Below are 16,763 nucleotides of genomic sequence, written 5' to 3' on the forward strand. Positions count from 1 at the left end.
GAGGGCAGGCCCATGAGGAGGCAAAGCGCAAACTAGTCAAAACTCACTCTTTCACCCCCCTGCCTGCGGACTGAAGCAGTCGCTGGAGTTTCTTCGTCGTCTGCTTTAGGTTTTGGGTTAAGAGCCCGAACAGCCTCTGGAAAGAAAAGAGGGGGAAAGTTTGAAAAGGTTTCCGTATTTCCTGCGCAAAAGGAGGATTTAATGCAGAACTGAAGTTTTAAGCGCAAAAAAGTTGTGAATGCATGAGCTCTGTGAGGTGGACTGAATGACTCCAGACTGCTTTTGTCTGCTAATTTCTTTAATAAGGAGGAAAAGGCTTTAGTCGCCCCTGTTGCGCACCGCACGCGCAGCGCGTTTGTTTGCGCTCTTGTCAAACTATCGAATGTTTAATTGACACCTGTTGCGTGACGTCGTAATGCACTGTAGCCCGGTGAGTGTATCAAAAGTTTGAAAAAATTAAATCTCGTCATTTTCGCGGAACTTTTTTTCTCTCTGTGTGTGTGTGTGTGTGTGTGTGTGCGTGTGCAATGGACAGCGCCGTGTTTTGGAGTTGCTATGTTTTTGTTGTAAGTGAATGAAAGAGAGAAAAACACTGGAAACTCGAGTACCAATGTTCAATTGATCGGAGGTGGAATTGTTTCATGTTTTCAAAAGTAACTAAGCGCTTCAAACGAACATAACGGAGAGCAGAAGACCAAGTTCAGCTGTCAAGACTTCAACTCTGGAACTTTGGAGGAACTTTTGGAGACCTACACTGAACGGATAGATCGAGATCTGCAAACAAGTAAGCTCAGTTACTATCAAACCTAAAAGATGTAGCATATACATTGTTTGGAAAGGATGTTTGTTGATGTTGCCTGGAGCGTGTGGTTGTTTCAGAACATGCCTCGAGAAAGGTTTGTGCCGGCCAGCGAAACGTACTGGCTTCATAAACCCGATTCATCTCAAGGTTCCTGCAAAAGTATGTTTTTGCTTAAAGCATGAGAGAGAGAGAGAGAGAGAGGGGGGGGGGGGGTGAGCTGCAGCACCATCGGTTTGAGCAATTACAGAAATTAGTTACAGGAGGAAAGTCACTGTCACCTACCTGAGGTCACACTGCTAGTTGTAGGACTCTTTGTCCTACAAATATAAAAAATATATATAATAAAAATATATAACTTCTAGTCTCGTTTAACATTTGATTTGCGTTCATGCTGAGGGATATTAAATGACAAAACTAGTAGCCTATTATCTGAATCACTATCTCTTGTTTGACACCCACAGAAGCTTTCATCTACATTTAAAAAAAAATAGTTTTAAAAAATGGAAATATTGAGCAGACAGGGAGTGTTTTAACACTTTGCACATAATGGGACCGTGTGTAGGCCTGCGTTTGACACAGCCGTGCAATTCACTATAACACTCTCACAATTATGCCTTATGTATTTGTTATCCCTTTTTAAGTGTAGTTTTGCCTGCAACATATTCCTGTTTGTTGACCATTTGGATAAAAATAGCATGGAGCTTAAGTAAAATTGTTAGTATTTTATTCACGCGCATAGTTTTCATAATGCATGTTTTCTATTAGCGTTCCAACCCTGTTTGTAGGCTTGCATCCCTGCGCCACTCTTTGTACTTGGCATTAAGCTAATTTACGTAAATTGTAGATTTATGAAGTACGTAAATATGTAACAGACAAATATGGAAATACTAGGCTATATAAAGTTGGAGACACACAGATAAACACAAATCTAAATACATTTTTTTTTTTAAATGCTTCACTCCCCGTTCTCCCAACGAGTCTTATTTAGGCAATCGTTTTACATAAAGAACACTCATATCCTGTTAATTTAATAATGGTCCGATGTTTAAAACGACTCACTTTTTTACAGTTAATCTTAGACTGGGATACTAAAATAATCGGAGTCACACCAGTCTTTAGTCTCAGTTTGGGGCACAAATGTTTGAAATTATTATCTGGATCGTGCCGGGACTTCCTTGCGAAAATAGGCTACTTCATGTAATGTGTTGAAGCTGAAAAATGATTGACAGTTGCTGACTTTTGGTGCAGCTTTTAAATAAGCCATCTGTAGTTTGTCAATTAAAAAAAAATTCTCGTGCGTTTGAAAAGCGCCAGGTACAAATTATGGGGGTCGATTCTTGAAGCCAGGATTTTTAAAGAGTCTATTCTTTTACAACAGCTGTTGTTACATATTTATGTAATTTAACAGTGTTTTCAAACGTTTGAGTAACCCCAGAAATTAGATTACAAATTAGTCACAGCGCAATTGTGTAGGCTCGCGAACGGAAGTTGTTCACCATGAGGAGGTAGCCATAGCAACAGCACGCTGCTCGAGCCGTTAAGATCAATACTGGATAGCGACGAAATCATTTATCGTGTTATTATATATTTACACTTAAAAGTATAGTTCACCCCAAAATTAAAATTATATCATCATTTAATTTACTCACCCTCAAGTTGTTCCTAACCTGTATGAGTGTCTTTCTTCTGTTGAACACAAAAGAAGATATTTTGAAGAATGTGGGCCCCACTGACTTCCATGGTATTTTTTTTTTTCTTTTTTTTTCTATGGAAGTCAAAGAACTAAGAACCATCAACTATTTGGTTATTCCAACATTCTTCAAAATGTCTTCTTTTGTGTTCAGCAGAAGAAATAAATTCATACAGGTTTGGAAAAACTTCAAAGTGAGTAAATTTTCATTTTGGGGTGAACCATCACTTAAAGAAATATATAACAAAGTAGCCTATAGTGTATTTGTCTGAAACGTCTTTAAGACGGTTTAACTGTGATTGAAAATATATTAATATATATTGTATAATTGTTAGGCCTATGTATATTCACATTGTTTGAAGATTATCAAGCAATAACTATCTGTAACAAAACAGACGTAATTATTTTTTTATTTTTTTTGCTAAAGTAATTCTCCATAAAAATTGCTTTTACTACAATACTTGTCATTTTTAACCCTAAATGATTTTTTTTATATCCTGGGAGATTGTCATGGATTCCAAAATGTGAAATATTATTTAAGTCTTAATGTGCTGGAAAATAGAAATCCGTTCCTTTTCTGGGATGTTTTGAAGGGTTAACAAACATTATGCAAAATGTTGCGTGCTTCTGTTTTGTTTGATTATTATGGATATTTCTTGTGTTGCTCTCTCCACAGTTTGTGTTTGTGTAATGTAAAGCTACCTTTTCAGTGCCTCTGGAATGATAAGAAGATTCTTGTCTGCTGGGCCAAAATAGTTTCTAACCGCAAAAATATAAACAGGTGTCGTTTAACCAAACACGTGAAGATTTAGATGTACTCTGAGGCTCTCTTTTATCAGCTCCAACTGAAGAACAGACAGTGGGAAGCAATATCTCCTGTTGTGTGTATAAACGCTGGCTGCGGGTTTCATTCCCCTATATATTTCATGTATTCGCGTTTTACCTTTTCTCCCTGCCAGAGACTGTATTTGTGCAGGTTTAATTGATACGCCGGCCTTGTGTTAAACGTATTGGCCAGATGTCCTTATCGATACTTAAAAACGGTCATTCTTACACACGCACTTCTTTCCACTAGCTGACCGCTCTCTGAGGTTAAGAGGGTCCACGGAGTCCTGTACTTTAATTCGTCGTTTCGTGACTAGCATTCCTTTTAATGCTCCTTCTTTTTGAGCAGGACGGTCCGTGTAAGAGCAGACGGGCACCCGTCTTGTATTTGATTATTCCCATTTGTTCTGCAGCGATGTGGTGATTTAAATCAGCATGAATCTGAAAATGTGTTATCCACGGTGTGGTAAACATCTGAGGATGTGTATGGAAGTGCGTTTGTTGAGGTTTTCCTTTTCTGAATTAGTTTTAAAAGAGTTTGCGGCTGTTTTCTTTGATCACACAGCCTAAAGCCTCGTTTTTGAAGGGAAAAGGGTCGGATATCTGATCAAGAGCTTGCTGTTTAGCTTTCAGATGTTTTTAGCTTCGTTCCTCAAGGGTTTTCCCCTTTTCTCCTTTATATGTGTCTATCTGTTTTTCTGTGGTATTTGGAATGTGACGGGGGCTGGGTTGATTAAGACATTGATTCATTTAATGAAATGTTTGAGTTCTGGGGTGGAATGAGAAGCTGCAGACACCAGTCGTGTTTCTGTGGCCAAAGCTCTGGGAAACCTCTCAAAAGCTGATTCAGAGAGATAAAACCGTCAACAGCCCACCTGCACAAGCCAACCTGCCTCTCTTGCCTGAGCACGCGCTTCACACACACACACACACACACACACATCCCCCATCATCCGCAGCACACACACTCTTTGGCTCTCTGTCTGTTTTTCTCTTTCTCCTATCACTTACCTTTCTTTCTCTCGCTTTCAGGAAAATGCATACACACAGAACTTCATGCAATCTAACATCATGTACTAGGAATCAAACGCGATCTGTGAGGTTGTTCTTTGTTGTTCCTGATCACCGTGAACCAGATACCTCTCAAAAGTGTGACAATACTCCCCAGCAGGCCCTGCAGTCCACTGAGAGGTTAGGCCTCTTTCTTTTAAGTGCAAATATTACCACCCCCTGCTCACAAGCACTTGTGCTGGCCTCTGACTCTATCATGTAAGCTTTTCTTTGACTGATTTAGGGACTGATAAACGTGTAGAAGTGCCTACTGTCTGACTCGAGCCTGATGTGTCTATAGCGTTGATGTGTGCGTATGACCCTTTCATCCACATGAGAGATCAAACGCAGTGGCGGAGCTAGTCTTTTTTTGGGGGGATAAAAATTGCGTAAAGCCTATAGCAAACAGATGCAACGGCCCTGAAATAATTTGACATTTATTTTATATATATATAAACATTGTCAAATGTGTTGAATTGAGAAAGCATTCTCATCTCATGCATAGCTAAAATCATAAATTAGCCAAAACATTTCATAAACAACTACACATGGGGCGTGTGAAATGCCAATTCTGCAAAGTTCATGCAGACTCTTCATGGGCCTGACTATAGGTCAGACGTCATGTGAATATGAGGTTATGGGATCATCATTTTTCCCAGCTATCCCTGACTTATAATGCAGCGTAAACTAAAATCTTGACTTGCTGAGCAACTATATAACAGTTCTGCATTGCACTGCACTTATTTTTCGCCAGAGATTACGGGCTTCTGGCTGGAGATGTTTTCTAGCTTGTAATCATGTCAGAGCCAGTGTTATTTGTTCAGATGCTCACAAGAAGCCCCAACACCAGGTGTGCACTCTTAAAAACATGCCACTATTTCAACACCGCCTTGAGAACAGCAGGCTGTTCGTTCATCGATTAGAGACATCCAGGCTGTGAAATGCTCACGTTTTGGCCTCCTGCCTTTCTCCCGTTGAAGGGCACAGAGTATCGACATCATGTCTGAGTGTGAACGGGCTTGTCTGTCTGTGTGTTTACCTTCATCACCTGTACCGTGTATTTTGACGTGCGTCAGCATCTATCGCTCACACACACACACACACACATGCGTATTGACGTACTGTCCAGACACAGACAATGATCAGCAGAAGTGCTGCGCGCATCTCAGACACAACATGAGTAATGCTGAAATTAGAGTGCCTCGATTGTTGGTGCGGACTTAGCATGACATTTATCAAGTGCAAAAGAAGCTGTCGTAAGCAGTGTCAGCTTAAGCATGTTTATAGCTAGCTACCTGAATAATAACACACAGTTTAATGTCACAGACATTTGAAGGAAACTCTATCGCCCCCTTGAGTCCACTGCAATGTAACGTTAAGTATGTACAACAAAACATGAAAACAAAAGCTTGCATTCATGCTTGTTTGCTAGTGTGGCCTTAAAGTTTCTTCCCACTTTGTATGCATATTGAAATCTTGCCGCAACCACAATGCACCCATGAAACAGTGGCTGTGGATGTTACCGGTACAATAATTCATACATGATGTTTCTCCCCGCTAGGATGTATTGTCAGTGCACCATGGCATCGACCCAGTGTAAACACAGCTGTATGAGACACTTCTGGCCAGCTGTTAATTTGTGAGTGTGTGTGTTCACCTCTGGGTGTGAAGAGAAGATTCCCCGTCGGCAGAATTCAGGGATATTCCAGCACATTAATCAGCTATGCAAAAAGACTCTGCTTATTTAGAGAGTTTTTCATGAGAGAGAATAGATTTTACAGATATAGACGGCTGTTTTGTGCATATGTGTGAGCGTGTGCGTTTTTAACCACTTTAAGGCCTGTGGATTCCTGCTCAAGATTCAAAGTGTAGTAATAGATAAAAGCCATGCATGTGAATCTCTCCCCCTCGCTGTTAGATAATGATGTGCAAAATTGGTTGTCTTGATGGTGAGTGTTTGAGTGTGGCCTGGGCAGCAGGACGGGTTTGAAGCGCAGCAGGGTTTCTGGAACTTGTTGAAGGGCGCAAGAATGGATGATTTGCCTCTTTCTCCTGGTTTCATGCCCTAATTGAGCTTTGCTATGGTCCAGAGTCTGGCTCCACACTGTTTACTGTCTCCTCTGTAATCTGGATATTAGCGAACTACATGTTTGAATGTTTGTGTGTGTTTGTGTATTCACGTGTACATATTTACAAGAGATGTGCACCAGAGGCTTTTTTGGATAATATATTTGTCTCGCTTCTGTCCAAACGTTCTTAAATCAAGAAATAATTACTTCAGAGGATAAATTGCATGAGATACTTAGTCTTGTTTTTGAGGTTAAAGCTTAAAACAAGACAAAAATTCGAGTTAGGAAATTACTTTTTGCAGTGTAGCAACTATAATGGGTCCTCGTATTTATTTTAGATGATACTATGTTAAAGAGACCTATTATGATTCCCCCCCTTTTTTAACATTTTCAACTTTAGTGTATAATGTTGTTGTTTGAGCATGAAAAATCACAAAGCACAATCACTCAAAAGCAGTTATTCTCTAAGTTTCTGAACTCCCTGAAACGCCTCCATTGTAGTCTTGAGTTTTCTTCCGGTAACGAACACGTCACAATATTACACGTTAAAAAAATCCTGCCCAAGTAATTTCCCCCAAAAAAGGGATGAGGTCTAAGCAGTTGACCAATCACACCATGCTGGTCCAGCCGACCAATCAGAGCACATTGCACCTTTCTGAAGGAGGGGCTTCATAGAGACAGGAACTAAACAGAGTGTTACTGACAGACTGGGAAGAGAGGAGCTGCAACAATGTAAAATATTAGAAAATTTTCTTTTTTTAACATTCAAAAATGAAAACCTATTTTAGTAGACTACAGGGCTGGGCAACTCTAGCCCTCGAGATCCACTTTCCTGCAGAGTTTAACTCCAACTCTGATCAGACTCACCTGCCTGCAGGATTCTAGTAATGCTGAAGTCCTTGATTAGCTTGTTCAGGTGTGTTTGTTTAGGGTTGAAGCTGAACTCTGCAGGAAAGTAGATCTTGAGGGCCGGAGTTGCCCAGTTGCCTGGCATAATAGGTCGTCTTTAAACTCAACTGGACAGAACACAACAGAATGGAGCATGGTTATAATGGTTTAATAATTATTAATAATTATTTTTAAATATTTAACCAATTCTAAGACATGCCATTTTTTTTGCATGCTTATGCTTCAAGACACTGGAAAAATTGAGCGATACAATGCAGTGCCTAAAGATGTCCATCTGCAAGCTGAACTCTTTTGACCTTCCCCTGGTGCTGTACTGCTAGTTCGGAAACTGGTAATGATGATACCAGCACACTAAGATGCCATGCTGGAGATCAGCATCGACAACATGCTGGTCTTCTAACCATGGAATGATCAATCTGTCTACCTGTCTATACTAGTCTTGCGTTCATGCTAGCTCACAAATGGAAAGATTTCCATTTAAGTATTTGCCATGAGATCTGTAATGCACAGTTTGCATTGGCAGGGTTTCAACGAGCTTTACCTCATTAACGCATTGTGTAAGTCACTCTTTTTACACTTAACTCATTCTTTTCCTGTGATTTAGTGGAAACTAGAACATATCAGATATAGAAAAATGTGGTTTGCTGTTGCACATAACTGATCACATTCTGCCTGTAGTGTTTATTGTAGATCTAAACCAAAAAAAGTCCTTCTCCGTGCACTTCATCATAACCGATTGTTTCTGTGAATACTGTTGGAGAGATTCAGGTCTATGTGCATTCATGAATGTTGCTGTAGAGCAAATGAGTATTATTATGCATTATGCATTTGTCTTTTTTTCTGTAGCGATGTGTTGCAATCGGAGGGCCTGACAGGGGCAGCACTAAAGCGCTGCCAGGGGATTTAGGTGAGAGCGGGCGGTTCTGCTCTGCACATTTGAACACATTGAGTGAGGAATAGGGTTTAAGGAGTGAGCTAAGGAGATTGCGAGGGCACTAGCAGAGCGCCGGTAATAGACTGGTATAATAGCTGTGTAAATCCTGCTTGAGCCTACACACACACACACACTCTCACATATGGCCACGCTTTCTCTAAAACACTCTCATTTTCTCCCCTCACATGTTTTCTTGTTCTTGCACCAATTGAAACACAATTTCCCCACAGTTTAGCTTCACACACATACACTCGGTAGACGAGAGACTGACCTCGCTGCCCCGGCCCTCACAGCAGCCTTAATTGGTGTCATTAAGAGCTCTGAAAGCTGGGAGATAATTGGCCGGGCCCACTTGAGCAAACAGGACTTCAATGGAGTCATTTACCAGCGTGATAGGGTGAGGGTCTGGGGAGTCCTGGGAAGAGGGCTGACAGCGAGAGAGGGGGAAATGGGGTGTTTGGGTTAAAAAAGGGTTTCTCTTAAACAAGATTTTTGGGGCAAATGCTGGGAGTTCACCTAATCTAGCGCTGTGACCTAGTAACACTGAAACACAATGTGCTGGTATTGTTCCAAATTTGCCTGCATTTTATACCGTCTGAGGCATTACAGATGTTAAGAGTAGTGCACCATTTTCTTATTAGTGATGTTTACTAAAGCACTCATCACTACTTAGTGTGAATGCTACCTCAAAACATGCAGCTTGTTGAAGATAGGAATGCGACATTGAATTTAAGGGATCGAATTTGCATTTTTCATCTGGTTTGGGCCAGAGTCATTTTAGTATAATTACTATCATTTAATTAAAGTTATCATTTATAATTTAGTTAAAGTTTTAGTCAGTTTGTTGTGTGTTTGTATTTTTTTTTTTTGTGTAATTTTAGTACTTAAACCTAATTTATTTTACCATAAATGGTTTTTAGTTTTATAGTTTAAGTTAACGATAGAAACTCTGGGTTGGACAGATTTTTACTTTCAACTGTGAAGCGTTTAGTGGTGTTTTTAAAGCCTAAAATTGCAGGGGTATTTTTTACTTTATTTCTAGTCATTTAAATGTGATGTAAATGCGAACTCTGTTTCTCATTGTTGCTATTCCAAGTGTAAATAAAGGGTGAATGAAATGGGTGTCTCAGACTAAACATGCAATAGAACTTGTGGTTTTGTTTGCTAAAATTCAGAACCAGACCCTGAATGGCCTTTCTAAAGTGAAAGGAGACCTGCGAGTGCTCGGTTCTTTGGAGTCGTGGTGGGCTCTGTGGGGGCATCAGGATGTCTGGAGGGATTCGAAACAGCAGCAGGTCTTTTGTTGAATCCGTTGAGGTTTCCCACTCCACTGCCACAACATTATGGCTTTTATTAGAAGAATCCCCTCACGTGTTCACAGCCAGATTCACACACTTGGGAAGTTCAGGTTTTGTGGGGGTGGGACCCCAAATGCGCCTTCTGTCAATTTCCCTTTTAGTCTATAACTATAACGTGCTGATGTGTTGTTTTCCTCTCTCTCGTTCCTTCTTCAAAGCATCTTTCTTTTTCTCTCTCTCTCTAAAGCCTAAAACCTTTGCCTCAGGCGCATTTCACGACTGATTTCACCTCATTGTGAGCTAGTTTACAGAAACACGCCGACTCCGACGTTCAAATGGACGAACGGAATCTGGGCTTCCATTAGCATTTGGGAGCAATTTGGCATTTTGCATCATCACTTTCTCTCAGCTCTTACCACCTCTCCTCTCCACTCTTTTGCTCGGATGATGAAAAGATGGATTCTAACCCTGCCATTAATGAGGATTAGCGGGGCAGGGAATGTTTGTCAGAGAGCCAAGCAGATCAAAGATGCTGCTCAGCGGACCATGAACTCCTCCAAACCCGTGATACCAAGAGTATGTGGTCTTTACACCAGCAAAACAAACAACCAAGCAGCAACACCCCTGGACAAAGAGCCGGGTGTCGTGGCTCGTCTCTAACGCTAGCGAGGCACATCTTTACCGTTTGACCCCAAATGACACAGCAGGGGCCCGCTCTGTGTGTCCCGGGCCGGACGGCTGTGTTGATCTATTGTAAATCACGCCTCTTTCAGCCGGCCAACCCAAACACGGCCCCGGTGAATGGGACTCGTTGGACTGCTGGTGTGGTCCTCCACATCCACGGAGGCTCTTTTAAAGAGCCATTTAGAGCGTGCAGAGGCCTCGAGACGACGTTTAAAGCAGACGCTGGACAGGAGGCTCAACAGGTGCTGCGTTGTGCCTCTGTGTGTGTATCCGAGCATGTTAACTGTGAGTTAAGGTTCCCTCGGTGGTGTTCTGCATTCCAGTAGTGTCATTGTTATTACATGGCGAGCATACAGATGTTTAGATAGATGATGAAATTGATTTGCAGTCTGTAAATCAGGAGGAATAATTATTATAAATGACCGATATGAGTTTTGGCCGATGACAGATATAATGCATTGTAAGATGTTTAATATATTCTGTTTAAATTGTATAAAATATTTGGAATTTTCGTATTACTAATATATTATTTAATAGTATTATTATTTAGTATGAAATAAAATATATGCAATATCTTAGTTTAATATATAGCCTACATATATGAATTTGCATGTTTTGTCTATATTATTATAATTGTATAGATAATTATATATATCATTCTAAAAAGATAAATTTTTAAAAGAAAAGTTCTCCTTTCTATTTACATAACTTTTCTTTAAAAAATTAATGGATTTATTTATTTATATAACATTTGGGAATACAGTAATATTGTGAAAAAAAAATAATATTACAGTTTAAAACTGTTTTCTGTTTACTACATTTTAATTTATTCCTGTGATGGTTCAGCATCATTACTCCAGTCTTCAGTGTCACATGATCCTTCAGAAATCATTCTGATTTGCTGCTCAAGAAACATTTCTTATTATTTTCAATGTTGAAAACAGTTGTGCTGCTTAATATTTTTTTTGAAAACAGTGATACATTGTTTTTCAGGATTCTTTGACATGAACAACATTTATTGGGAATAACTTTTTTAAAACATAAACGTCTTTACTGTCAACTTTGATTAATTTAATTTAATTTTGCTAAAAAAAAAAATAAAATAAAAAACTGTAATGTGTGTGTCAAGCCAAGATGTCATACACACAATTCATGCAACATTAATAACAGAAAATGTCCATTATTCATTGTCAAGGCTGTCAGTAGGGCACAGTTATCAACCAGAGCCAATAATCTCAAAATGACCAAACATTACTGATGATTTGGAGAGGACAGTGAGTTTCATTAGCGATGGATTCAGACAGTGATGGGACAGGGGGAGAACTGCACAGATTGGACGATGGTACAGACAGACGGATGGTTTGCAGTTTTGAGAGACAGTCGGTGTAGGCAGACAGATAGATGGGCAGAGCCGTGATGTGAGGGAGCGCAGAGAGTGCGAGTGCCCTGCAGGCCTTTCTGCCAGCGTGACAGCTTTTGGTGAAGCTCTGTGCCCTGAGGTCCTCGTCTTCAGCTGTGAGATGGTGGAGCAGCGTGTGTGTGTGTGTTAGAGAGAGAGAGAGAGAGAGACAGTTGTGTGCAGTGCATGCCAGTTATAGCCTTGTGATTGTCAGAACTGTGATTGCAGTGCATATTTGTGTGTGAGAGAGAGGGAGAGAAAGTTGAAGTTTGTGTGTGTTAGTGCATTTGCCATTGTTTATGTGACATTGCAGTTTGTGTCTGCATGTGTGTGTTTGTGTGGAAACAGCAACTTTTCACTGTTCAAGAGTGAAAAGAGGAGTGAATGATGGCGTTAGAGGGAGGGATAGAGAGGAAGATGGACACAAGTCATATCTGGTGGGAAATATCGCCCCTCTATGGCAGCTTAGTGTCACTGCTCCTCCGCCTGTGGGAAAATGAACAGAGAATTGATTTCTGAAAGCTGGAATGCATGAGAAACCGCACTGAGTGAATGCGTGTAACACAACTCGCTCTTTTTTTCTGTCTCTTTGCTCGAGCCAAGATGTCAGGCAAAAGATGAAATTATTAAGAAGATGAAAAGCAGTATTGAGCTAAGGGTTTTTCCTCTTTGTCACTTTGTCCCATAGATCTTTGCACAGATCACTCTCTGTATCATTGTTTACGTGAAGGATGGAGGGACGATGGAAATGAGTGGAGGAAGTGTAAGCTCTTTTATTGATCCGAAGCGTGAAGGGCTTTAACACCCAGAGAGGCGTCTGCCTCCGCACAGCATAAATCCTTCAGATTCATCATTCCTACACATTCTGTGTGTTAACTTCTTCTACTTTAAATAAAATCTAATGTAGAAATGTATTGCTGGTGCCTGACATATATATATATTTTTATATGTTTTGTTTAGATGGAGTTCAGAACACATGTAGCCTGCTTGTGTTGTTTGTATGTTTTCTTTTCAAGGGTTTACAGATTTAAAGGTTAAACTGTGATTTCCTGTGCTGATATCTGAAAAAGCATCTTTAACCAGCCTAAAGTGGTTACGTGGTCTCCCAGACTGCTGGGTTTCCCTATATGGTCTCCCATGCTGGTTTGACAAGTCTGTCCTGCTGGTTTTAGAGGGGGTTTGGGCACTTGTAAGCTCGCCAGACTGGGAAACCAGCTGACCGACCATCTAATATCCAACTTATCCAGACTGGGAAACTGTCTAGACCAGCCTAAACCATATAAGACCACCAAACATTTGGCTGGTTTCAGTTGTTTTTCAGCAAAGCTGAGAGCAGTTCTTTGCTTTGCGTCTGGTTTGGTTCTATTTTCTCCCTAAACATTTGTCCTCCTTCAATTATCACCATCATCTCTTCCACTATCAGCCCATTCTGCATCGGGAGGATAGAGATGCTGCTGCCGGAGCGTTTCACGCATCAAGGTGATAACTCACTGTCAAGGGAATTGATTTGGGGATCTCTCAGAACGGAGGGGTCCTTGAATTGTTTCTGATTGCTGGTACTGTCAAGACCGATACCTTGAGCAAGATTAATTCCTTTGTCAACGTCTTTCCTGTCTTCAGAGTTTATAAAATGATCTCATGCTGGCAGATGTTCTGGTATGAAGACAATGGCTCGCGCTGAAGAGTCGTTCCTGCGGCTGCAGACAGAGGGCGCTCTCTCCTTTAGAGAAAACATATAGGGGAAGATTTGGGGAAGACAGATTCAGAGGCAAAGATCTGCCCGCGAAGGAAACAGTGGGAAAGCAGGCACAGAAGGAATGCAGTGAGAGAGTTATCTTGAAATCTTTTCTGATTTTGTGCAGAAAGAGGGTTGGAGTGAGAGAGACAGCAAGACATGAAGACACAATTATAAAACTGAATGAGACATTAAAGTGAAAATTCTGTCATCATTTACTCCCCCTCAAGTTGTTCCAAACCTGTATGAGTTTCTTTCTTCTGTTGAACACAAAAGAAGATATTTTTGAAGAATACAGTTGACTGTAGCCATTGACTTCCATAGTATTTTTTCCCCCAATACAATTGAAGGCTGTTTGGTTACCAACATTCTTTAGAAATATCTTCTTTTGTGTTCAACAGAAGAAAGAAACTTAAACTCATACAGGTTTGGAACAACTTGAGGGTGTGCTGTTGGAGTGATGACAGAATTTTCAGTTTTGGGTGAACTGTCCCTTTAAGGTCAGGTGATATTCAGGACAGCGCAACTCTTGGTTTTTGTTATATTGCTTGCATTTAACAAATGACATAAATGAAATGGAAATCTGTTAATCAGAAAAGCAGGTATGGTTTTCCCCCCATTGCCAATATATCGGCCTGTCACTCTCCTGAATTTCTCTTCCTTTCTTCCTCACTTTTCATTGCTGTAATTTATAGCGTGTTTGAGAGGCAGATTGTGTCTGTGGCGCGGGCTGGATGATGTACGGAGAGCTCAGGCAGCATGTGTGCATGGGGATTTTTTGCAGTTTAGTTAATAGTACATATCATATCTGGATTTCACACCAGCGCTCCCCAGGGATCTGGCTACACTCGCTGCAATTAGACTGACAGTGGGCAGGCAGACAGGGCTCCCAGCAGAGCCTCTGAGGGCCACTAATCAGCCCTGAGAGCACACTGCGGGGCCGAGGGGGTCACACCTCAAGGAGGACAGATAGAGTATTCGCTTTAAACCAACCCAAGTTGTCCTGACAGCAGATGAAGATAACTCGAGGCAGAGAATCCAAGGTTGGCATTAGAACAGGGCATTCTGCTGAATTTCATATAGTATAATTGACTATGTGTGTATATATATATATATATATATATATATATATATATAGAGAGAGAGAGAGAGAGAGAGAGAGAGAGAGAGAGAGAGAGAGAGAGAGAGAGAGAGAGAGAGAGAGAGAGAGAGAGAGAGAGAGAGGCCAGGCTGTCATACAAAGAAATTATGAACACATTCAAAAACAAGAGAGAACCAACAAAATATTAATAACTGATAACATTGTAGTCAATCTATGCTATTTCCTCAGAGTTTTTTTTTTTCTATGCGTTTTTTTTTTTTTTTGCCAAATAATTTTGTAAGAGAAATACCCGCCTAACCAAGTTTAGTATTTTTGTTCTTCCCTCATATTTAAAATATTTATAATATTTGTTCCTCATACGTTGATGGTTTAATCAAACTTGTCATTCACTGGTCATTGATATAGCCTATATATAAATCTAATTTAATTTAGCCTATATATTTATATTTTTTAATATGTTTATAATTTACATTTAAAACATTTACCATAAATAATATTTGTAATTCATATAATATTTGTAAAAAAACAACAAAAAAAAGATTTGTATTTTTGAAATTATTTTAATTATTTTAATTTTCTAAAAAAAATTGTCTACACAAATTTGTAGTGTAGACAATCAGACATCTTTTAGCAAATTCTTGGTATTGTGAATGTAAATGCATATTGGTCTGTCATCACTTTTTTTGTCATATAGTAATATTATTTAAACTAATATTTAAACTAGTATTTAATATAATTAAACAGCACAGTCAGACAGTCGTTCTCACTAAATAAACGGATTAAACTTAATATTTCCCCTTACATAGCTGTTCACTCCTATGAAGTACTGATTCAGAAAATGAAGACCGAAATTGAATGCAGGAAGGACAAAATTCAAACCGATAGCTCTGGGAATTTAAATTATGTAAGTGGCCATCGAAGGGGATTTTAGCCAAGCTCAGGAACGGCCAAAGAGGATTCAAAGCATCTCAGAAACATTGGGGAGAGAATCCAGGGATGAAAGATTTGAAAGGATTTGGGAAATATTAGGTCTCTTAATTTTTTTAGTTGCAATGATTATTTGGTAGAGCAGTTATGTTCACCATGGGGAATTGTGGCAGCAAGCATGCGTCACATGTTTTCTGTAAAAAAGCATGTATAATGCATGAGTGCTGATGCTGATAAACTCCTGTAGTGCTATAGACTGTGTTTGTGCTCTCTCTCTCTCTCTCTCTCTCTCTCTCTCTCTCTCCCATGTACTTGTAGCTGGGCGTTTGAGAGGCAGTCAGAAAAATGCAACGCTTCAGCATTTCCAGTGTCCGTCATGGCCCATGTCTGTCCTTCAGTGCCATTCGGCTCAAAACACACGCAGCCCTCCAGACTCTCTCTTCCCCTTTCCCATTTACCTCTCCACACTCAACATTCCTGTACGCACCACTGTGATCAATCAGTATCTGTGCCCAGCTGTCTGCTCTCTAGTTCTGCATGGCTACAGACAACACTCGTGTTCTTGGTTTGGGCCCAAACACCAATTTGGGCCGTTCCATTAGTATCCTGCGAAGGGGGTTGTTCTCTGCGTGTGGGCATTTACCAGATGCTGTTGCCGCTGCGAGAGACGATCATCAATCTGGGTTCAGCTGGCAATGGATTTCCCCCCATTGCGGCCCACATTTGCTCTAACACACTCTCGCCCCTGGTGGATCGCTCAATAACTTTCAAACAATTACAATTTTTTGAAATATTAATGAAATCATGCAGTTTATAGCTTCCTTCTGTTTTCAAGTCCTCGCTGTTGTTCTGTTTTGGATAGCTGAATCTCTCAGAATATACACCATGAATGTACATCAGTTGGTAATATTCACAATCACTGAAATCATACTGTTAGAATATATATATCCAGTACCGTTAAAAAAAGAAGAAGTGTATTCTTTTATTTTGCAAGGATACATTAAACTGATCAAAAGTGACATTTATAATGTTACAAAAGTAACAAGTTAATATTTCAAATAAATGCTGGTCTTTTGAACTTTCTAGTCATAAAGGGTCCCTTAAAAAAAAGTATTACGGTTTCCACAAAATTACTAAGCAACACAACCGTTCTCAACTGTGATAATGAAAGATTGTTTCTTGAGCAGCAAATCATCATATTAGAGTGATTACTGAAGGATCATGTGACACTGAAGACTGGAGTAATGATGCTGAAAATTCTGGTGCTCGCAACATCAAGATCATGGCTTGGTACCTTGAATGCAATGTAAGTTGCTTTGGATAAAAGTTTCTGCCGGTG

General features: G+C 40.0%; 1 protein-coding gene across 1 annotated transcript in view; it reads left to right on the forward strand.

Moving 5' to 3' along the window:
• Window positions 1-244: 244 nt before the first annotated feature.
• Window positions 245-16,763, forward strand: part of wnt5b (wingless-type MMTV integration site family, member 5b) — a gene marked incomplete at its 5' end in the record, with an annotated part of 75,240 nt that continues 58,721 nt past the window's right edge. The window contains 2 exons of the mRNA XM_084407458.1: window positions 245-430; window positions 655-784. The remainder of the gene's footprint in view (window positions 431-654; window positions 785-16,763) is intronic.

The sequence above is a fragment of the Rutilus rutilus genome, assembly GCF_951802725.1.
Source record: "Rutilus rutilus genome assembly, chromosome: 4".
NCBI lineage: Eukaryota > Metazoa > Chordata > Actinopteri > Cypriniformes > Leuciscidae > Rutilus > Rutilus rutilus.